We start from the raw sequence: 23,937 nt of genomic DNA, 5'->3' as shown, positions 1-23,937 counted from the left end.
CAACAAAAAACAAAACTAATGATGTAATGTATGGTGATTAACATAACATAATAAAATAGAATACTGTCCAGCCTAAAAAAAAAAAAAAAGCACAATATTTTCTAATCGTTTTTTTTTTTTGCCTTGAAAAATTTTTTTTTTTTAATTTTATTATGTTATGTTAGTCACCATACAATACATCATTGGTTTTTGATGCGGTGATCCACGATCCATTGTTTTCGTATAATACCCAGTGCTCCATGCAGTACATGCCTTCCTTAATACCCATCACCGGCCTAACCAATCCCCCCTCCCCCCTTCCCTCTAAAACCGTGTTTGTTTCTCGGAGTCCATAGTCTCTCATGGTTCATCTCTCCCTCCAATTCCCCCTCCCCATTTTTCCCTTCCTTCTCCTAATGTCCTCCAGGCTATTCCTTATGTTCCACAAATAAGTGAAACCATATGATAATTGACTTTCTCTGCTTGACTTATTTCACTTAGCATAATCTCCTCCAGTCCCATCCATGTTGATGTAAAAGTTGGGTATTCATCTTTTCTGATGGCTGAGTAATATTCCATTGTATATATGGACCACATCTTCCTGATCCATTCATCTGTTGAAGGGCATCTTGGCTCTTTCCACAGTCTGGCTATTGTGGACATTGCTGCTATGAACATTGGGGTGCATATGGCCCTTCTTTTCACTACATCTGTGTCTTTGGGGTAAATACCCAGGAGTGCAATTGCTGGGTCATAGGGTAGCTCTATTTTTAAATTTTTGAGGCACCTCCACACTGTTTTCCAAAGTGGCTGTACCAACTTGCATTCCCACCAACAGTGTAAGAGGGTTCCCCTTTCTCCACAACCTCTCCAACATTTGTTGTTTCTTTCCTTGTCCATTTTTGCCATTCTAACTGGTGTAAGGTGGTATCTCAATGTGCTTTTGATTTGGATTTCCCTGATGGCTAATGATGATGAACATTTTTTCATGTGTCTGTTAGCCATTTGTATGTCTTCTTCAGAGAAGTGTCTTTTCATATCTTCTGCCCACTTTTTGACTGGATTATTTGTTTTTTGGGTGTTGAGTTTGAGAAGTTCTTTATAGATCTTGGATACAAGCCCTTTATCTGTAGTGTCATTTGCAAATATCTTCTCCCATTCTGTGGGTTGCCTCTTTGTTTTGTTGACTGTTTCCTTTGCTGTGCAGAAGCTTTTTATCTTGACGAAGTCCCAAAAGTTCATTTTTGCTTTTGTTTCACTAGCTTTTGGAGATGTATCTTGAAAGAAGTTGCTGTGGCCGATGTCAAAGAGGTTACTGCCTATGTTCTCCTCTAGGATTTGGGTGGATTCCTGTCTCACATTGAGGTCTTTCATCCACTTTGAGTTTATCTTTGTGAATGGTTTTAGAGAATGGTCGAGTTTCATTCTTCTGCATGTGGCTGTCCAATTTTCCCAGCACCATTTATTGAAGAGACTGTCTTTTTTCCATTGCATGTTTTTTCCTGCTTTGTCAAAGATTATTTGACCATAGAGTTGAGGGTCCATATCTGGGTTCTCTATTCTGTTCCATTGGTCTATATGTCTGTTTTTGTGCCAGTACCATGCTGTCTTGGTGATCACAGCTTTGTAATATAGCTTGAAATCGGGCAACGTGATGCCCTCAGCTTTGTTTTTCTTTTTCAACATTTCCTTGGCGATTCGGGGTCTTTTCTGATTCCATACAAATTTTAGGATTGTTTGTTCTAGCACTTTGAAAAATGTCATTGGAATTTTGATCAGGATGGCATTGAAGGTATAGATTGCTCTGGGTAGCATAGACATTTTAACAATGTTTATTCTTCCAATCCATGAGCATGGAATACTTTTCCATCTTTTTGTGTCTTCTTCAAGGCCTCCATTTCAGCCAGATTGCTCAGTTTATTGGCATAAATTTGTTGATAATAATTTCTAATAATTGTTTCTATTTCCTTGGTGTTAGTCGTGATCTCTCCCCTTTCATTCATAATTTTCTTAATTTGGGTCCTTTCTCTTTTCTTTTGGATAAGTCTGGCCAGTGGTTTATTGATCTTATTAATTCTTTCAAAGAACCAACTTCTAGTTTCATTGATCTGATCTACTGTGTTTCTGGTTTCTAATTCATTGATTTCTGCTCTAATTTTAATTATTTCTCTTCTAATGCGTGGCTTAGGCGTCGTTTGTTGCTTTTTCTCTAGTTCTTTAAGGTGTAGAGTTAGTTGGTGAATTCGGGATTTTTCTATTTTTTTGAGTGAGGCTTGGATGGCTATGTATTTCCCCCTTAGGACCCGCCTTTGCAGTATCCCATAGGTTTTGGACCGATGTGTTTCCGTTCTCACTGATTTCCATGAATTGTTTAAGTTCTTCTTTGATTTCCTGGTTGACCCAAACATTCTTGAGCAGAGTGGTCTTTAGCTTCCAAGTGTTTGAATTTCTGCCAAATTTTTTCTTGTGATCGAGTTCCAGTTTTAGAGCATTGTGGTCTGAGAATATGCAGGGAATAATCTCAATCTTTTGGTATCGGTTGAGACCTGATTTGTGACCCAGTATATGGTCTATTCTGGAGAAAGTTCCATCTGCACTCGAGAAGAATGAGTATTCTGTTGTTTTAGGGTGGAATGTTCTGTAAATATCTATGAGGTCCATCTGGTCCAATGTATCATTCAAAGCTCTTGTTTCCTTGTTGATTTTCTGCTTCAATGATCTGTCCATTGCTGAGAGTTGAGTATTGAGGTCTCCTACAATTAACATATTGTTATCAATATGACTCTTTATTTTGGTTAACAGTTGGCTTATGTAGATAGCTGCTCCCATGTTGGGGGCATAGATATTTACAATTGTTAGATCTTCTTGTTGGATAGACCCTTTAAGAATGATATAGTGTCCTTCTGTGTCTCTTATTACAGACTTTAATTTAAAATCTAATTTGTCTGATATAAGAATTGCTACCCCAGCTTTCTTTTGAGGTCCGCTGGCATGGAAGATGGATCTTCATCCCTTCACTTTCCGTCTGGATGTATCTTTAGGTTCAAAATGAGTCTCTTATAGACAGCATATGGATGGGTCCTGTCTTTTTATCCAATCTGCAACGCTGTGCCGTTTTATGGGAGCATTTAGGACGTTCACATTGAGAGTGATTATTGAAAGATATGAATTAATTGTCATCATGTTGCCTGTGAAGATGTTGTTTTTATAGATTGTCCTTGTAAATTTCTGTTGTATATCACTCTTGGGGTCTTTCTCCTTTTACAGAACCCCCCCCCCCCCTTAATATTTCTTGCAGGGCTGGCTTAGTGGTCCCATATTCTTTCAGTTTCTGCTGGTTGTGGAATCTCTGCATCTCTCCATCCATTCTAAATGAAAGCCTTGCCAAATAAAGTATCCCTGGCTGCATGTTCTTCTCATTTAGTACCCTGAATATGTCTTGCCAGGCCTTTCTGGCTTGCCAGGTCTCTGTGGATAGGTCTGACGTTATTCTGATGTTCCTCCCTCTGTACATAAGGAATCTCTTCCCCCTAACTGCCCTTAAGATGGTTTCCTTGGTTCTAAGATTTGCAAGTTTTACTATTACATGGCTGGGGTGTTGGCCTGTTTTCCTTGATCTTGGGAGGGGTCCTCTCTGCCTCTAGGAGTCGAATGTTTGTTTCATTCCCCAGATTAGGGAAGTTCTCAGCTACAATTTGCTCAAATACATCTTCTAGTCCTCTCTCTCCACTCTCTCCGGGATTCCAATTATTCTGGCATTGGAATGCTTCATGGTGTCACTTATTTCTCTGATTCTATTTTCATGGATTCTGAGTTGTTTTTCCCTGGCCTCCTCTTTTCCCTTTGTATCTATTATATTGTCTTCCAGGTCGCTTATTCTCTCTTCTGCCTCAGTTACTCTAGCTGTTAGATTATCTAGATTGGATTGGATCTCATTGATAGCATTTTTAAGTTCTGCCAATTCACCTTTTATTTCTGCCCTTAGAGACTCTATGTTGCCATTAATTGATTTCTCCATTCTAGCCATTGTCTTCACAATTGCTAGCCTGAATTCCATCTCCGACATCTTGGTTATATCTGCATCCATTTGTAAATCTGCAGCATAAGTCATAATCTCTGAGTCTTTTCTATTTTGGGGGCTCCTCCTCCTAGTCATTCTGTTGATGGGTGTTTGAGGGAATGTACAGAGTCCAAATTATTGACCAGAACCCAAGCAAGATGCACCTGTTTTCTTGGGACCTTAGGGTTGCTGGCCTCTTGTTTTCCCAGCCTGTCTTCTGTGGGAGGGGCCTGCCGCGCTGTTACTTAGGCAACCCTGTTTGGGCGGAGTTGCCCTGCGCCCCTGTGGCGGGGGATGGGCTCAGTGGGAATCAGTTTTGGGGGCTTTTGTTCTCTGGTGGCTTTCCCTGGCGGCTTTCCGTGTCTCTTCCGCTAGTCAGAGCAGAAGAGACCATTTCCAACCCTCTGCCTCAGAGCAGAGAGACTGCAGTCTGTTCTTCAGTGAGCTCTCCAGGCCACACTGTCTCAGTTTCTGTCTGTATTGCTATAAACTGCAGCATCCTGGGTTGTGCGCCCCTCCACAGCACTCCCAGTCCTGCCTCCAGGTCGGGGCCGTCTCTGCCCTTTGTGCTTCTAAAACTGCCAGCAGCTCCCAGTTTGCGCACGCGACCCCGCTGCTCTGGGTTTCCACCCCGGGCTGGGGGGGCTGCCCTAAAGTCCTTTCCCCACAGCTACCGGTCTGCGAGTCTGTGCCCGTCCCCAGTGCGCAAGGCTGTCACTCACCGGCGGTGTAGGATCCCCACGGCCAGGCACCCTCCCGCTGCCTTTTATCCTCTGATATCTGCCCGCAGAATCACAGCTCTCCACTTTGTACCTCACAACCAACCGCCTGCGATATTCTGTTTGTAGAGATCCAGATCTTCTTACATCTCAGGCTGGTTTCGTGGGTGCTCAGAGTGGTCTGGTAGATATCCAGCTCAATTCCGGGGACCAGTTGAAATAGGGTCCCCTACTCCTCCGCCATCTTTCCCCCCTCCTTCTCTAATCATTTTAACCAGGAAATGCTTTTTCTTTTCAGCATACCTATACCACAACAATGTAGATATGTCATCAATTTGAAGAAAAACTTTGTATCCCTGGGGGTTCTGGGAATGCAAAGATAAATAAGCCACAGTGTCTACCTTGAGTAGGGGACAGGCAAATCTGTCACAATGAACTATCATAACTATAAAGATACATTCAATAATAATAGCAAAATTCATATATTTCCAAAGTAGTAAAGAGGAGGGAGTAGACTTTGCCACAGAGTTATGGCCTCACAGAGAAAGTGAAAGTAAGGTTTTTTGAGAAAAATGAGTTTGAAAGGGTTCTAGTCAGAGGAAATAGAAGCTACATTTCTCCTATATTTTTTTTTTTAGCAGGAAAGACACAAATCAAATTTTTTTTTTAGATTAAGTTAACAGAAATTAAAGATGAATGGGAGAGGACAGTGATAGAGTTCAGAGGACATTGTCCTATGTGGTTAAGGAAATTACTGGATCTCTTCCCCATCACTTTACTATAGTTCTACCACCTTTGGGGCTGGGAGGGATTTGATTTACAAAGTATCACTGAACACCACTGGAGCTTGGAACTGTGGCTCCTTTTACTTCTAATTCATCTAGATTATGAGTTAACTTGAGCTTTTATGGATTCTTTTCAAAAATTGACATCTGTGTCTATGGCATCTAAGTTCCATATAATGGGGGAACAAATATTGTTTTCATAGGTCATAGACTGCTTGTATAGTCATATGTTTTCAGGGACTAGGATCTGATTTATTGTGTTTCCAGGCAGCAGGATGTGTGAGAACTGCTTGAAAATTAGGAGAAAACCTGAGTTGGCCCTCATGCCTTCTGAGAGCTGGCAAAGAGAGAATAGTGCCATCAGTTCTATTCCAAATTTAAGGGCAGCTGAGAGCCAACAAAGTCCAACTTTCCACATGATGGTGAAGCATGCATTTTCCACCCACATCACAGCTGGCTTCTCAAGTTGTCTCATCAGTGTCACCTACAAGGCATTCTTTGCCTGAGATAATTTGGCAGAATCTCCAACCCTGGGATGTTGGACTACAGCCAATCTATCAGCATGGATTAGCTCCCAGGAAGCCCATTTGGTTATTGGATGTAGGGCTGATTGAAGGAGGGTGATTCTGAGCAGCTTGGAGAGTAAAACCTCCTTATGGGCATAATAATTTATTACTCAGGATGTTGGAAGCAGGATACAATATTTCTCAAGCAGTAAAAAGCTCCACAAGCAATCTGATTTTGTTTGCTTATTTTGTTTTGTTTTGCTTTTCATTTCATTGAAATAAAACTATTTCAAATAAGGGAATACCTATCAGCAAAAGAATTGGGCAGGCCCGAAAGCTGTCTGTCCCCAAAGACTGATTTAAGAATAGGAGATTCACAAATCAGAGCCCCCTGCCATCTTGTTTCAATAGCAGGCTTATTGGGCAGAATTCATGGTATTTAATTTAAGATAATCTGTGGAAACAGCCAGTCAGCTCCATTTACTTCCGCAAATGCACCCTTATGATTACAAAGCAAATACTGTCATGATACAGAGTTTATTTGTCCCCAGGTTAAAAGGAGAGAGCTATTTTTAAAAAATCTAATAATATACTTAGAAAAGGCTGAGGTTGCAGTTGTGAGCCTTAGACTCTGTATAATAAAGCTGGGCTTGTGGTGGTATTGGAAGTCAGGGGAAGGGCTGACCTGACCTTTGCGACCTAGATGAAATGGCTATTGAAACAGCCTTGACCACTGGAACAGTCTGCCCATATTTACAGAACAGTCAGTACTACCATTCAAAGAAAGACCTGTTAGTAAAAAAAAAAAAAAAAAAAAAAGGCGTACCTAATGGGAGGAAATTCCCACACCAGCTACTCATTTTAGTTGACCAGATCTTTTGTTCACAAACATGAACTGACAAACAATGATCACAAGACACTTGAAGACAATCAGCAGCATAGGAGAGAGAAGCCTAGATGAGTAAACAGAATAACTAATATTAAAGAGTACAAAATCAGAGTAAACCATAAAGCTAATTTCCATACTCAAATTGGTTTGAATAAAGAGTACAACTATTAAACGAGAATGGGCTGCTTTAAAAGAGAGTTATGAAAGCAATGGAAAAAGTTCTTTCCAAAACACAGTAATTTAAAAAAATTAATAGCCATATTAAAAGGCATGGAGGAGGAAATTTAAAATGCAGAGCAAGGCAACAGAGATAGGAAAGAGAGGAAATGTAAGAAATGTAGAAAATCAAACCGAGAAGCCCAGCATTTATCTAATAAATTTAAAGGAAAGAGACAGCAGAAAAATGGTAAGGAGAAAGCATTTTAGTGAAATAAGACAAAGATGTAAACTGTAAGAATATTTTTCATGTATTTTCTTTTCCAGAAGTTTTAAAAAGAAGCAAAAAATAAAAATAAAAAGCAAGTTGCAGAATGATATACACAAAATGTTACCATTACAAAAAATTATAATATGCAATATTATAATATCGCAAAGTTACCACCAGTGATATTACACTCTTGTAAAACCATAGCATATATTCTTTAAGGGCTGTATAGAGATTGAATAAAATCATAAAGATTTGAAAGAGAATGATAAGCATAAAAGGCATAATGGTGGTTAACTCTGAGGAGAGAGGGAGAACGGTTTGGGGAGGGATACATACCGGGGCCTCAAATGCATCTGCAGTTTTTAACTCTATACACAAAAGGTAAGCAACTATGTCATTATTTTAAGATTTGATGAAGCAGACTCCTGAATCCAGGGATATTTAGATATTTTTCCATATTTTTATGAAATTTGATGGAATTCATAATTGTAAAAATAAAGTCCTAACTATGCAGATATGGCCATGAACTTCCTGAGAAAATGCCCCTCAAAAATATACCTTTCTAAGTAATGTGTCTTCCTCTTTTTCTCTTTATTGCCTACTGATGTGATACAGTTGAGCCTAGAGAAATCATTTTGGTAAAAATTGAAAACAAAGTGGAATTGAGGAGACAACTGCAGTCACATTTATGAGAAGTAGGAAACACTGAGAAGCATTATGAGAAGCTAGCAGATTTACTAGGCTCAGTGTGGGGTTTTACCTTCTTCCTTAGAGTGAGAAACTCTTTAAAGGCAAAGTCAATTTGTGTGTGTGTTGCTGAAGCTTATTGGCTCAAGAGTAAACTGTTTAATGACTTGGGAATTAAGAGACTATAATGATTTACTCTAAAGAATTATGTACTTTCTGCCTAGTTCACCCAGAATCTTAAGGGTATTCCAAATTGCATTTAGTTTGAGCGTGTAATAATGGGGAATTTCAGTCATTTTGCCTATTGAAATCTTCGTGGAGTGCTCTAATTTTTTTCCATGTACATTTGGGACATTTTCCAAATTATCCATTACGTGTCCCTATTTGTTTTCAAGTCAGTAGTGGAAGATAAAGGCAGAAGAGATGACACCGCAAGTAAAGGCTCTGAACTGAGCTGTTGAATCAGCTTCCTACCATTCTCAGGAAGGCATATGTAGAGCATGCTGCTAAATCTTGTTATCTATCTGCTAAGTGAAATTCTCCAATGATTCCACAAATATACATAGGGAGAAATAGATGATAGATGGATAGACAGACATGTTGACATGTATCTACATATAGAGATATAAGCATAGAGATGGGTATAAATTTAGATGTGAATATATAAAGATGGATGGAGGTAGAGTTAGCTAAGGGAAGAAACACCTGAGTAAAGCCCTCAATATCTGGAAGGGCATATAGTTATATTATAGTGCAGAAAGAAAACATCATGAATAGTTAGAAACATATAGAACCTGGAAGGCGGAGTGAAATATGTCTGTACTTACCTCTTCAAGTCACTTTTCACTTCACACAGAGCTACCTTGGATGAGCCTTAGAATCCTTTCTCTTCTGTCTTCCTTCTCAGCCAATCCCACCTGCTCAGTCTTTTCCATGCTCCTGTCTTTCTACTGATCTCTGTCCTAGAGATGGTCATGAAATCTCAATAATCGTGCACAAATTTTATGCTTCCAGGAAAGGTTGTAGTAGGTCCTTTCACTGGAGGGGACTATTAACATTCATGTAATTTAGAATTAGGCCTCTCTAACTTTGGTGGTGTGTTCAAAGTAGAGTGCATACCTATCAGATCTATTAGAATTTTAACAATTCAATTTTATTCAGTTTTTATAAACTTTTATGATATATATATTTATAATGCCCTGTATTTTAATAATATATATACATATAGTAGTATATAAAAATATATGTATAAATACATAAAGGTACATATATCACAGGCTCAGTTTATTTAACTGAGAGAAGTATACTATCAAAGGCTACTCTGGAAAATATTATTGATGTTCAATTTAATATGTTAATTTTGCTGCATTTTAAACAATAGCAATAGAAAACACTGTATTTTTACACCATCTCAACAAATTTGCTTTCCCCACTAGGAATAAAGTGAAGGAAAGAAGGGGTAAAAAAAATAATATCTCAATCTGTTTTTAAGGGAAATACCATATAAAACAAATTTAAAGGTAGGAAAGAGTTAAGATTTTTAAGAATGTCAACTCTTAATAGGAGGAAGTAAGGCATGCAGAAAAAACACTGGATGACCAGACTGCCTTTAATATGCTGTGCTCTGATTGGTCTCCCTGCTCCTTTCAGTCTCTGCCATGCATCAGCCACTGGGACCTTTCATCCTCTTAAAGCAGACTATGTCATTCTCTGAGTCTCCAACTTCCATTTCTGCCCAGCTCACTCAGTATAAAATCTAAAGTCTTTGTGCACAGAGCCCTACAGGATTTGGCTCTGGTTACCTCTGTGATTCCATTTCTTATTGCTCTTTCGTCTTTGCTCACTATTTCAATATACCAAATACTTCCCTTCTAATTCAAGAATTTGCATTTTCAGTTCTGTGTTCAGCAATCGTCTCCTGCAAACTCATATGGTTCCTTTTCTCTCCTTCATTCCTATCTCCTTTCTAATGGCACCACATTTTTAAATGACCACTGGAACTGACCTGGGATTCCCATGTCACTTTATATTCTCTTCTTTTGCTTCAACAATCCTCTTAACACTTATTACCTGGCACAATATACAGGTGTTGAATAAAAGATAATGAATGGGAAATTCCTTTGACTTAAATTTCTTATTTAAAAATAGGAAAGAGTCAAAGAAGTCAATTTCTAGGAACCTGTAGATACCCATGTAAGTTCATAATGAAAGTACATTTGTCTGATTTAGTTTGGTTTAGTGGCATTATTGTTAGCTTACTCAGTAATCACATTACTTGGAAGCTTCTTGGTAGATTGGTATTTTTCCCCAACATTGAACAATACTAATGTTCTCTGAGATGAACAATACTTTGAAACAGGGTTCTCTTGATGTGGAAAGCTACAGGCCCTTTCCCCACATTTGCAGAGCCCACAACAAGAGGCCCGTGAACATATTTCTAAATATGTCAAAGTTGTAAATCAAACTGTTTTCATGGCCCAGACTTCCTCTCCGTTCCTCCACCCTCATCAAAAACTGTTCTTCGGGTATAGACTTTGGGATCTGGAATCTGAAGGGGAGCAGTTCTCCCCAGCCAGCCCTGCTATCTAGGAGCTGAAATGATAGTAGGGACCTGATGTGACAAGGCAAGGTTTGGTGGTGACAGGACCTGCCTGAACCTGAGCTGGAAACCGACTGAGTCAAACTCACCAACGAGCCAGAAAGAACAGCTTTCTTCCTCTATCATATCAGTTTTCTGACTCAGAATTTCTAAGCAGTTCTAAGAGCTATGCTACCCACCTTCAAAGATTTGGGAGAGTTACTAAAAACAGTTACTCTTTCTCTGCTTCTCCCAGTCAAAGCCTACAATCTTCCCATCTCACCACCCTACACATACACACACCCACACCCACACACTCTCTCTTTCTCTCTCTCTCTCTCTGTCCTTCTGTCTTGAGTGGTTCAGTTCAGCTCAAGCGTTCATCTTGTGGTTTTCATCATAGTCTAAATTATTATCTCCAAAACTTTTCTTAGGTTCCCCCAAATAAAACAGAACATCTTTGTATGTCCATATTTGTAATGTATAGGATACTCTCAGGCTTGGGGTCCAGGGCAGAAGTCCCCCTTGCCCAGGTCTGAGTGCAGGACCAGTAAGCTATGTCATGTCAATTACCTGAAGAATTGCTCAGTTCTCAGAGGTTCACTGACTCACTTTGGCCTTTGGACACACCACCTTACTGGTATTTCCTTTCTGATAATATTTTAATGATAAACTCAATCTCCATCACTATCATGAGAATACGTATAAATGTTAGTTTTAACACTTAGAGGTCACTTCACAGGAAAGCCAAAATAATTCAGAAACATTGGATATCATAAATAATGTGCTTTCAAGATACTTTATAGAAAATGATAACAATTTATATCTAAAAGTTTTGTTGAACAAAAAACTTTTGAATAATGTATAATTTGCATTCTATTATATATCAAACAGACTCCTTAAGTCAACCTAAGTTTAATAGATAAATAGTTACTTAGTTGGTAAAATATAATATTAAAACAAAACCATTGTTGGGCGCCTGGGTGGCTCAGTCGTTAAGTGTCTGCCTTCGGCTCAGGTCACGATCCCAGGGTCCTGGGATTGAGCCCCGCATCGGGCTCCCTGCTCGGTGGGAAGTCTGCTTCTCCCGCTCCCCCTGCTTGTGTTCCCTCTCTCACTGTGTCTCTCTCTGTCAAATAAATAAATAAAATCTTAAAAAAAAAAACACCAAAAACCATTGTTATCAATTGAATTATAATTTAGGATAATTAGACTTTATTTAAAGAGCACAGACTGGGGTTGTCTGGGTGGCTCTGTCAGTTAGGCGTCCAGCTCTTGATTTCGGCTCAGGTCATGATTCCATCCTGGGACAGAGCCCTGCTTCAGGCTCCCTACTCAGCAGGAAGTCTGCTTGTCTCCCTCTCCCTCTGCCCCCCGCCCCGCTCACGTGTGCTAGCTGTCTCTCACTCTCTCTCTCTAAAATAAATGAATAAATCTTCAAAAAAATAAAGAGCACGGACTGAACCATTGTATGTGCCTATATTGAAAGAATGTGGAGGGAGCTGGGTAAGATAATCACCTTGAAAAACAATAAGATAATTGAACATAATAAAAAAAAAAGAGTCATGGAAGGGAGTAACATTTAACATTATGTTAGAAAAAAAAGAAAAACAATTAGAGGTGTAATAATGATAATGATATTTAAAAAGCTCTAAGCATATTTCTACAAGTGTTAGATATATTAAATTTTCATTTAAAGATGGCATGTTAACACATATGCTATCTTTGGCTTTATTGAAAGGTTGAATCTAAACAATAAAAATGTCGGGGCGCCTGGGTGGCTCAGTTGGTTAAGCGACTGCCTTCGGCTCAGGTCATGATCCTGGAGTCCTGGGATCGAGTCCCGCATCGGGCTTCCTGCTCGGCAGGGAGTCTGCTTCTCCCTCTGACCCTCCTCCCTCTCATGCTCTGTCTCTCATTCTCTCTCTCTCAAATAAATAAATAAAATCTTTAAAAATAAATAAATAAATAAAATAAAATAAACAATAAAAATGTCAACATATTTACTGAGTTCCTGTACAGTGTAAGGCATAGTACTGGGGCTGTTGGGAGGTATAAAGATAGGGAAGACAGTTCTTGATCCTATGCAGAATATACAGAGACAAATATATAAATTAGTACAGCATAACCCAGAATATAACTGATGTATATATAAAATCTTCAAAAACCTTTTTCTAGCATTGTCATAAACATCTTGAAAGATAGATAGCCATCTCAGATTATTAATCATATTACAGATAAGGTTATAATTTGACTACTATCATGAGTCAGTAAAATAGGGGGCTGTCATTGGAACCACAAGTCTTTGGACTCCAAATTGAGTGCTTTTCAATCACATGATGCTTTCTCTTTCTGATGATACATCATGAATTTTACAAGGCAAATATTTTGGGTCTGGCTAAATCTCTATCTTCAGCTGATGACAGCTGATGTCAGAGAAATCAAAGTTATTTTAAGATAACTCTAAGCAACGTATTATTAAATAATATTTTCATAAATCAACTATGGATCCCATAAACAGGCTAGAGATTAGATTAGCCAAACTGCTTTCAAAGTGAGAGTTGACTAGTCTTAGGACATTTCTCAAGGCATGAGTTGAGAGTCGGTGAGGACCTATTTGTGCCCTAGTTGTGTTACGTGAAGTGATTGAAATGGGGTTTGCACTTGGTAAATGCTTGATATATATTAGCTATTATTATCTTTTGGCTCTTTTTGAGTTCATTGGAGAGCCAAATAAACCTTTGGCTCAAACAGAAATCCCAGACAGCAGTCACCAAGCTCCCTGCCCAGCAGGGGAGAATGACAGATAGCTCACAAAGTGCCTGTCACCCAGAGCCAGGGACATTTGCCAGGGAGATTGCTAGTGAGAGACTAGTTGCAGCAATTGGCTTCATAGGTTCTAATTCATCATAAGTTCTTGACTGTCAAAAGAGAGAAAGACCAAAGAAGGAGGAGGAGGGACACTTGACATACTGTGCTAATAACTGTCTGATTCTGCCTGGCATCACTGCCCAAATCTTATGTGAGGGAAGTTTAAAAATTGGCACTAAGCTCACACAAAGTGTACCTAGAATGGCAGGAATCCTCCAGCTCTAGCCAATGAAGAGGAAAATCAAGCTCAGGAAATCTCATTATCATTTTATAAATGATTTTTTTGTGGATGTAATTACATTTTCCCCCCTTTTGCTGTTGTATTTCTGCAAGGAATACTCAGCTTTGCTTACAACTAAAAAACTTCCTTATATTTGATTTAGTCAGTCTCTGCTCTAGACTGTGACCTTCTAAGGCAGAGACCAATGTGGTTTGTGTTTTTTTTTTTATCTCAAGAATTCTCTAGACCTATAATAATGCTAGGCACATAACAGTTAACAAATGAATGATTAATAATATTAAGTAGGTCCTTTATGAGGAGTACAAGTGACAATCTTATGAAATTACCTAGACACTTTTTAAAACTAATTGAGTGAGCATGGTTCTGTTACATAATCTGAATGTAAATACTATAACAAACACTGAGAACCAATCCACTGAAAATTGAAAAGAAGCCTTGACATTATAAGCATAGTTTTCAATTCTACAAAGATCTGAAGATTATAAGAATAGATAAGTGGGCCTCAAAACTTAGAATCAAAACATTCTGTAATGGCCATAGTACTCTTTGTAAGATATAATTTTATTTGCTTGTTTCGAAACCACTAAGCTCTTCATGTGACATAAGGGAGTTAATTTTGGGGCCATTATAGTCTAGCTGCTAAAAGAATGTAATACATTATAGTGTGAGAGGTTTGGTGTAAATTGTTCCTTATGTCATTTTTGTAGGACTGAAGCTTACAAATTGAAGTTTGATTTCATAGTCATGTGCATATGCAGCTTATACTGTGTCTGTGCAATTTAAATGTTTATCCTTAGTTCACACTAGAGTAGTGTTAGGTCAGTATTTTCTTCTCCCACATGACAATTCCGTCTGTTGCAGGTTAGCCAGTTGGCTTTGTCTTCTTAACTGTTAATCAGTGTTAAGTAAAACATTGATTTCAGTTAAATGAATGATTTATATGAGGCATGTCAAAACAATCCATTAGAAAGCATTTATTTCAGCCTTATATTCAGAATAATTTTTTTCACTGTAAATCATATATTTATTTAGGAGTATTAGAATCCTCCAGTTTTATAAAGGTAGAGCATCAGGTAAATCAATATAACTTCTCTACTCTTTTTCATTTTATGTTCTCTCTCTTTACCATCTTTGACTTACACAACAAAATGTTTGCTACATGGAAAATATTTAGTAAATATTTACTGACTGAGTTAACCAATAAATGATTCCTAACAGAGAACTTTTATCTGCCCATAGCTTTTTCTTTTGAAGATGAAATGCAATGATATTTAAGTTAGAAATTTGATGTTGGAGTCACTCTATCCTTTATCTTTGAGGGTCCTTCATTCTGTCCTTTTGCCATTTTGTCCCATTTTGTCCATTTCAACTGAAAGTCCATATGCAAATTAGGTAGGATGCTGGTCTTCATCCAGGTTCTGATCTAGTGCAACAATCTTACATGCCCTATGATTTAATTGTTGGATCAAGGAATCCTGGAAGAGAATCAGAATCTTTAGGAGAATAACAAGGAGCAATAATGTATGCCAGGAACCATATACAGGTGGTTCTAATTTCCCAGTGTTTATTTTCAATATCCCCATGGTTTCAAGGTAAAATGAGAAGCTAAATAATCACAACACAACATAATTCATTAGTGAATTAACCACTTATAAAAATAGTCTGAATTCAAATTTCCCTTCTCTCTAGTGTTTATTTATATGGTTGGTGTTTTGTGAAATGTTGGATGCTTGCAACAGTACAATGTACTACAGAGTCAGTTGATGACAAAGTAAAATTGGCAATGTCAAGATTTCATGAAACCAAGAATATGATGCTGGACAACTGCTAAAATCCAGTGCCAAGCTATCACCCAGTAAAATACAATGGAGTTATAATGGAAACACATGCAAAACAATCACTAATTCTTAGAGTAAACAAACACAATGAATGAAGTGTGTGTGTGTGTGTGTGTTTAGACAGGCTAAATTTTTAGACAGAGTTGTATGAGAGAACAGTAGGTATCTCAAAAGAGAACATTTTGACCATCAAATAACTAATATACCTGATACAAATGCTGATAAGTCTTTATTGTATCCCCAAATAAGATTTTTTATGTGATGATTTTTGAGGAGTAATTTAGCCATGAAAGCCATATGTGATAATATAAAGGCTGTAAATTTGTGATATAATAAAACTTTGTCAGAAAAAGTATTCCTTGATAAAGACAAATAAATATTTGATTCACTCGCCATTCAGATATTAAACTTATGTTTGTAATTATTCATTTTGTTAAATACAAAAAAATTTGAAAGTTTTTGTTTCATTTCATTCAAAATAGAAAGTTCAATTTAAATTATTCTAAAAATTATTTAGTTGAGCACCCCCAACTTAAATAGTCATTTTTCAATAGTATTTATCCTCAGATAGCAAACATTTTATTTTTGAACATGATGCTGATGGTATTCAAAGTTATGGGCAACTCCAAAGTAGACATTTTTAACTCCCATCTCTAACTATAAGAGATCATTATCAACTGAATACACATATGAAGAGTGGGGATGTAAGGTGGACAGTCATAGGTCAAATACTCAGGAACTATTACATATGACTAATTAATTGAGTAGCTGTTTGTCCAACATCATGATGTCCATGAATTAAATCCATATGACCTTTAGATGTGCTTCTCGAAGTGTTTTCCACCGACAGTCAACCCCAGAAATGAGGGATCAAAGTCTGAGTGTGATAACCTTGAAATCTGCATTATTTTACAAAGTCTAAGAGATTCTTATGCATATATATTTTGAGAACTCATGATAATTATAAATATTGATATTTATATTCTTAATATACTTTGTTTATTCTTAATATACTTTGTTTTACCTAAGTTCTCGTCCTTTGGAGATGAGCAAATGTTCCTTTAATATTTTTCCCCCAAGAATCTTTGATCTTATTTTATTTTATTAAAAGATTTATTTATTTATTTTTGAAAGTGCACATGTGCACGTGAGAGACAGAGAGAGAGAGAGAGAGAGTAGTGGGGGGAACAGAGGGAGAAGGAGAGAAGCAGACTGCCTGATCAGTACAGAACCCATCAAGGGGCTCCATTTCACAACCCTGAGGTCATGACCTGAGCCAAAATCAAGAGTCAAAAGCTTAACCAGCTGAGCCACTCATGTGCCCCTGATCTCATTTTAAATATCTCAATCATGAACACGTTCTTGGGACCTGAGGTAAATTTTTGTTCATTGAAATAAGAAATGGATTTCACCTTATCACATGTTCTCATATTCACTGCAAGTCTCATTGTTATGGCATTATTTGATGTTTTATACCATTTGACACAAGAGAAAATTATTTTTTTTCTTATCAGGAATACCAGTATTGTCTATTTGATTATTTGCCATCTATTATTTTTGTTTTTATTTTGGGTATGAAAGCCATTCATGTTTTTGTTATGTCTTTATAATATAAAGTTCATAGGGGCGCCTGGGTGGCTCAGATGGTTAAGCATCTGCCTTCAGCTCAGGTCATGATCCCAGGGTCCTGGGATCAAGCCCCACCTCCGGCTCCTGGCTCAGCGGGGAGCCTGCTTCTTTCTCTGCCTCTCCCCCTGCTCGTGCTCTCTTTCTCTCTCTGTATCCCTGTGTCTTGAGTGAATAAATAAAATCTTTAAAAAAATAATAATATAAAGTTCATAAATCCACCAGTAAAGAGTACCAACTTACCAGTCAATCTCACATAAATTACATTTAAAGTTACTTACAGAATGATATTTTTCACTTTCTACTGATTTTTAAATATTTCATCACCTTTTCATTATTTCTTATGGCTTATAATCATCCTATATCTTTCCCACTTTAAAAATAAAACAAACAAAATCCCTTCTTCTTCAGAGAAATTATCAAAATTTTAACGATCATTACTTGGTACCTTCAAAAACTTAAATTTAGCAGGCTCCTTATTATGTTGTTATATTAATATTGGTTTTGACAATTTGGATGAATGATTGAAGAGCAATCATTTAAAATGATCATTTAAGTTAAACATTAAAAATTAATCCAATAATTCATTTCAAACTTAAAATTAAATTTCAGTTATATCAATGTTGCAAGAGTAGGAATGGTACAAAAAATAATACCAACATACCCTTAATTCAGACTTATCTTTTTTTAACATTTTATCTCGTTTGTGTCTGTCTCTCTCTATGCACACATATATATACGTAGAGGTATATACCTATTTGTATATGTGTGTGTGTATATATCTATATACACACACACATATACATATGTACACATATTCTATACGATTTGATATTATATATTGTCCTTCAGTGTGTATTTACTAAGAATATGGATAATGTCTTGCAGTTATCATTCCAGTACATTTAACATTGATAGAATACTCTCTAATCCACCCTAAGTATTCCAGTTTTGTTAATTGACCCTAAATGTTCATTACAGAGTTGTTTTTCCTCTTGTATAAAATCCAGTCTGGAATCAGCTTTTGCATTTAGCTTTTATGAGTTAGTCTTCTTAATCTGAAACATTTTCAGTCTTTCTTATTCATGTCAGCATTTTTTAAGAACTCTTTCTCTGTCTCTCTCTCTTTTTTAGTACTCTTCCTCATTTTGGGTTTGTCTACGTTCAGATTGTGTATTTTTGACAAGAAAGATACCTAAGTGATGCTGTGTAATGCTCAGGGAATCACATCTGGTGCACATGGTGTACATCTGTCCCTCATCAGTGATGACAGTTTTGATCACTGGGTCAAGGGGTTTGTCTGATCTCTCCATTCTATGGTTATTACATTTTCTTTGCAACTAGGAAGTACTCTGTAGGGAGACACTTCAGGATCATGCAAATATGCTGATTGTCGTCAAAATTTCCCCTGGATTTAGCATCCATTGACAATTCTTATCTACCAATAGTTACAGTGATGATTGTGCAATAATTACTCACTAGTTCATACCTGGTGACATTTTACTGTAAACAAGAGGTCTTCCTCCCCCCCCCATTTATCTGTCCATCTGTTTATATGTCTTTTTTAAATTCATAATTTATTATTATTCTTGACTCTTTTGATGCTCAAAGAGACCCAGATTTTGCCAGTGGGAGCTCATTCAAGCTGACTCCTGTGTCCTTGGGACAGGCCCACATGATTTTCTTGAACACTTCCTTACTTTCTATTATAGCAAGATGTTACAGGCCCATCTTCCACCTCTCCTGCTCTAGCCCTGGAGTCATTTCTCCAAGGAACCCAGGATTATTCTAATGGAGAGTAATATTAAAGATATAATCTCTTGGGGCACCTGCGTGACTCAGTTGGTTAAGTGTCCGACTTGGTTTCGGCTCAGGTCATGATCTCAAGGTCCTGGGACTGAGCCCCACATCTGGGTCCACTCTCAGTGCTCAGCATGCAGTCTGCTGTCCCTCTCCTTCTGCGCCTCCCCCTACTTGTTCCGTTCTCTCTCTCTCTCTCTTGCTCTCTCAAATAAATAAATAATCTTTAAAAAAATAAAGATATAAGCTCTTGTCACTGTATACTTATTTTTATTGTAGTGTTTTACTTCTGGGCCCTTTCAGCAACCAGTGTTAGGAAAAAAGCACACACACACATGCACACACATATATACATACATACATACACACACACACACCGTCATACATGTTTATACCAACACAGATATATATATCCATACAGATACACATGCACACATATTTTAGAAATTAGGAGTATGCACAGAAACCTATAATTTCAATTCATCCCCAGAGGTTTTTTCCTTGCTTTTCTCCATTTCGTATGTGGTGTGTCTTTTCTTCCTCAAAGAGAACCCTGGCTCCCCAAAACATTAACACATTTTTCTTGCAAACCTGTCCATAATCGCTTGCTTCATCCATAATTATTAATCAGGTAACTCTCACATTACTACATTTTTCAGTTCTGATCCAGCAGAAGTTATCGCCTTTGTTATTTTCATTTGAAAATGAGCTTGCTTTTTCATCTTGTGAAGAGGATATATGTAGCATACATTTATTATTGTTGGCTTTATATTTATTTTTGTATTAAAAGAAAAAATATCTGCTCCCCCATTTATCAGAATTTATATCAAGCATTTCCTCCTTAAGTAACTATGAGGAGTTTGTGGAAAGAAGCCTTAGACATAATTAAATCATAATACAAATTAGAAGCAGAGTAGGACCCGCCCAATTGATCTTCAGTTTTTTGCCATATTCTCAAACCACTATTTCACTGCATGTTCCTTCAGCACTTGGACTATCTTTTCAGAGTCAGTTGTGAAGAAAGAGAGAACACTGCAGTGTTAAGGGTAAAGACTTCCCAGTCAGACGAGTGTAGTTCTCAGACCCAAACTCATCACTTACTAGATGAGTGACTTCTCTAAGCAACCATACATATAAACCTAGTTGAATGACTTGTTTTGTGAATTAAATGAATAATTTATGTAACAGTGCTTAGCATAGGATCTGGCACAATGGAGGAGTTTAATGATCATTAGCTTTATTGTTATGTAAAGTATATGATACTTACATACACAATTTAATTCACATATAATTTTAGTACTTTATTCTAAATTGTAGCTCTGTAGTTCCCATTTTAACTGTATTTCAGAATGGAGATCCCCTTAGTAAATTAATTGCTATATTTTTTTGTTCATACAGCCTTTCCTAAACACATAAGTGATGGGATCAGTTTTTAATTTCTTTCTTCCATTAGTTTATTTTAAAATAACTCCATCATTTGCAATTGCTTAAAGTCATAAGATTGCCTAATTCCTAAGTAGCAGATAGATTCATTTTTCTTCAGGTACATCTAATAAAGACCTGATCTTAAAAATAAAAGGGTTATAAAGTCTAAAAAAAGAAAGGCATTTGAAAGGTATAGCTGATAGGAAGTCAGTCCATAAAATGCTGACCTTTCATCAAGTACTGATTTTTCTGCTTTCCTGTGGGAGCATTAAGGAGGGAGTGATCTCATAGATTTCCACTAATGTCATGACCTATAGCTTCTGCCCAACATTTCTGCCAATTATGGAGACTTCCCTATTGCCTTCATGATGTGCTTACCTGTTTTCTTTATGCTAGGCTGACAGCTTGTTCACTTCCCTTGGCCTTGACCTTGGCTTTGACATCTGCAGGAGGTACTCAGGCTGTCAGTACTAATATCAGAATAGTGTAAAGACCGTCTGGCAGCTAGAATCTGGGACAACTTTGGCAGCTCCTGCAGATTTGTATTTCCCATGTGATTATTCAGCTGGCTCCCCCCATCCTAAAATGTTAGAATGCATCCCAATGCTAGAGGGCTAATACATGTAATTAGAGAGGCGTGGTTTCTGCTATTCCCATCCCATCTGTAACAGCTTGAGTACCACTGCATTACTCATTAGGAGTCATAAGCCCTGACCTACTGGATACCCAAAGGGGTGGACACCTTGGAAGGGAGCCAACATTGCTTCTGACCTTGGGTGGTCAAACCAGCCCAAAAAAGATTTATACTCTGCATCTCACATTAAAAAAAAACTTTTTTAAAGATTCCACTTTTATGTGTTTCCATGAGACCCGTTATTTTTAGCTATGTTTATTTTTAAAATTTTTTTACATTTTTTAATTTAAGGAGTAGTGTAAGTATAGCAATATAGCATAGCAAATTAACAGTTTCCATAAAGGATTCAAAAAGTCAAAAATATGAGACTGTATATTGGAAAAATACCCTTTAGTTATTATTTCCATACTAATAATAGAATACATTAATGTTCATTGTTAATAATTAGGAATAAAACAAGTAAAAAAGATTCAGAAGAACTGAATTTGCAACCCTTTTGTTTCTTTCTGGAAATAGCTCCCATCTAATTGGCTTTATAATTTGGGCAACTTGTGATTCTGAACAAATCAGGTGGCATATATGAAAACAGGTGTACAAAGATCTTTGTTTTTGAAATTCTTACTGTCTATTTAACAAAAGCAAAAAAACAAAACAAAACAAAAACTGACTGAATTACAGAAACCAAATGATGAATCAAAGCTTTCCAACAATGCCTCTACTCATGCTCCTGATATTGAGGGGAGTCCCTCAGAACATTTTCCCAAAAGTTACGTTATACTTGAATGTGGTCCTAACCCTCTGTCCTTCACAATCATGACCACAGTGATGTCTGAAAATGGAGAAAAGTTATACAGAGGGAGAGAAAGAAATAGGGAAGAAGAGAGAGAAGGAAGAAAGGGAGGGGGAGAGAGAATGACAGAAAGAGGGAAACAGAGAAAGAAAAAAAGACAAGAAGATAAGACAGAATAAAGGCATAACAGAAAGGGAGTACAATGAAGTAGTTTTACTTATTTATTTTGTACCCATCAAGGATATTTTTCTAAAGAAATGTAAAGCCATGTTACAAATAATTCGCAACAAAATTACCGTCCTCTGCCCTATTACATTCCACTCCCCCACATAACTCCTGCTCTCAATTTCTTATCTTAAATAATTAACAACCTCATTCTTCCAAGTTGTACAGGTGGGAGACCTTTAGGATCGTTCTTGCCTCCTTTCTCTCTCTTAAATCCTATATCTGCAAATCCTTTTGGCTCTGCACTCAAAGCAAATATTTAGATTCTTATGATTACTCTTTACCAATATTGCTGTGGTAAAAAAAAATGCTATCATTTTATGCCTGGATTTTTGCTTTAGCTTCCTAACTGGTTTAATGCTTTCATCCCAGCCATTCAACAGTCAAAGTCTCAATGAAGGAGTGGGAGACATCCTTTTAAAAACATCATGCCGCTCTTTTGCTTAAAAAATATCTAATGGCTTCCCATCTTAGAAGAGAAATCGAAGACTTTATGGCTTATGAGGTGCTATCTATTCAACTTCTCTACCTCCACCCTCTGCAATTACATCACAGCTATCTGAACTCAATGGCTACTATTCTTCCTTTCACGCTTGTTCACTCCATTTAGCAATTCCTTGATCATAGCAAATATATTCTTGCTTTGGGCACTTTGCATTTACTATGGTCTACAACCTCTCTCTAAAAATATTCATCAATTTTATCAGTTAACTTTTTATTCATGGAGTCTCTCCTGATCATCTATTCATCAACAGCTAACAAATACATTTTCCTTATTTACTTATTCATTATGTGCCTCCTTCCACTGGAAAAATCGATCTTCATGAGAGCAGAATTTTGCTGGGTGTATTCACTCCTCAATTCCGAGGACCTGAAAGTGGTTGGATTCAAGATATAGGTAGCATATAGCAGGGTTGGTAATTACTCATTGAATGAATTAGTTAATGATTAGACTGTAGAAGTGATTAATATTAGAACAGGAAAGGCTGGACATAGGAAAAATTGTAAAGGAAACTGAGTTCATTTTGCCCTCCCTCAATCCCTTTTTTCACTTTCTTACTTCCTTCCTGGGAGGCTGGTAGCAGTATGATAGAAGGAACATCGAGTTTAAGATCAGAAAGACCTGTGATTGATTCCTGGTTGTATGACATTGGGCAGGTTACTTATTTTCCTGAGACTTGGTTGTTCTTCCCTGCAAAATGGGAATGATAATTTACCCTGTAGAGTTGTTATAAATATTAAACGATATTAAGAAAATAAATTGTCTAGGGGCGCCTGGGTGGCTCAGATGGTTAGGTGTCTGCCTTCGGCTCAGGTCATGATCTCAGGGTCCTGGGATCGAGTCCCGCATTGGGCTCCCTGCTCCTTGGGAGCCTGCTTCTCCCTCTGCCTCTCTCTCTCTCTCTCTCTCTGTCTCTCATGAATAAATAAATAAAATTTTGAAAAAAAAAAAAAAGTAAATTGTCTAGTGCAGTTTTTTGGCATAGTAAGGCATTCAGTTAATTCCCTTTTCTTTCCTCTCTCTCCTCTTCCTTTCTTTTCTTTCTTTCTTTCTTTCTTTCTTTCTTTCTTTCTTTCTTTCTTTCTTTCTTTCTTTCTTTCTTTCTTTCTTTCTTCCTTTCTTTCTTTCTTTCTTCTTTCTTCTTTTTCTTTCTTTCTTTCTTTCTTTCCTTCTTTCTTTCTTTCTTCTTTCTTTCTTTCTTTTCTTTCTTTCTCTTTCTTTCTTCTTTCTTTCTTTTTCCTTCCTTCCTTCCTTCCTTCCTTCCTTCCTTCCTTCCTTCCTTCCCTCCCTCCCTCCCTCCTTCCTTCCTTCCTTCCTTCCTTCCTTCCTTCCTTCCTTCCTTCCTTCCTTCTTTT

The sequence above is a fragment of the Mirounga leonina genome, unplaced genomic scaffold, assembly GCF_011800145.1.
Source record: "Mirounga leonina isolate KUSES-001 unplaced genomic scaffold, KU_Mleo_1.0 Mir_98, whole genome shotgun sequence".
Lineage (NCBI taxonomy): Eukaryota > Metazoa > Chordata > Mammalia > Carnivora > Phocidae > Mirounga > Mirounga leonina.
Note: the sequence above shows the minus strand (reverse complement) of the source record.